Below are 1,375 nucleotides of genomic sequence, written 5' to 3'. Positions count from 1 at the left end.
TGTTTCTATTTGACACCTTCTTAAAGTGAGGCATGCATTTCTTTGCTTGTGAGAACTGGTTATGAGAAATTGGAATACTTCTTGCTGTTGAATATCATCGCAGTTTTGGATTGCACAGGTTTTGCAAAACTGTTATTTTTCCCCAGCCAAACTTTTTTAAACCTTAAATATTCTATTTTAATTCAACCTAGAAGAGCACATTCGTTCACTGATCTTTTTTTAACTCCTAAATGTTTTAGTGAAAATATATACTTAAAAATCACATTATATAAAATAACATTAATTTCTACTTTATTTTAAGAAATAATTTTGTGAAATTCTTGATGTCGCAAATTCATTTTCAACATCACTGTCTTCATTGCTATAGTCATTTTTTAAGTCATATAACATAAAAAGGAAAAGAAGTTACACTTTTAAAAACATTTTTAGGGAGTTCCCTGGCGGTCCAGTGGTTTGGGCTCGGCTCTTTCACTGCCGAGGCCCAGTTTCAGTTCCTGGTCAGGGAAAAAAGATCCTGCAAGCTGCGCAGCGCAGTCAAAAAAAAAAAAAAAATTGAACTATTCTCAGACAGAAAAATTACAAATTCAGAACCTGAATCATCTGAAAATAAATTGCCAGGTTGCTGGGCCTGTCACTCCTAAAAATCACTCCTGAATTTAGTATGTATTTCATGTAAACAAGGACATTTTTCTATGTAACCTCAAAACAACCGTCAAATCAGGAAATTGCCACTAATCCTTGGGCCCCATTCAGATTTTGCCAAATATCCCAATAATAACCTTTATAGCAAAAGGATGCAGTTCAGAATTACTGCGTTGAGTTGTCATGTCTCTGTAGTGGCCTTTATTCTGAATGGTACCTCAGCTTTTTCTCGGCTTTCTTGACCTTGACACTTTTATTTTTTTAATTTTTAAAAATTTAAAAATTTTTTTAACATCTTTATTGGAGTATAATTGCTTTACAGTGGTGTGTTAGTTTCTGTTTTATAACAAAGTGAATCAGCTATACATATACATATATCCCCGTATCTCCTCCCTCTTGCGTCTCCCTCTCTCCCAACCTCCCTATCCCACCCCTCTAGGTGGTCACAAAGCACGGAGCTGATCTCCCTGTGCTATGCGGCTGCTTCCCACTAGCTATCTGTCTTACACTTGGTAGTATATTATAAATCCATGGCGCTCTCTCACTTCGTCCCAGCTTACCCTTCCCCCTCCCCGTGTCCTCAAGTCCATTCTCTACATCTGCATCTACCTAGCCTGCCCCTAGGTTCTTCAGAACCTTTTTTTTTTTTTTTAAGATTCCGTATGTATGCGTTAGCATACGGTATTTGTTTTTCTCTTTCTGACTTACTTCACTCTGTATGACGGACTCTAGG

This window comes from Physeter macrocephalus, chromosome 4, assembly GCF_002837175.3.
Source record: "Physeter macrocephalus isolate SW-GA chromosome 4, ASM283717v5, whole genome shotgun sequence".
NCBI classification, from domain to species: Eukaryota; Metazoa; Chordata; class Mammalia; order Artiodactyla; family Physeteridae; genus Physeter; species Physeter macrocephalus.
This window is presented reverse-complemented; position numbering follows the sequence as displayed.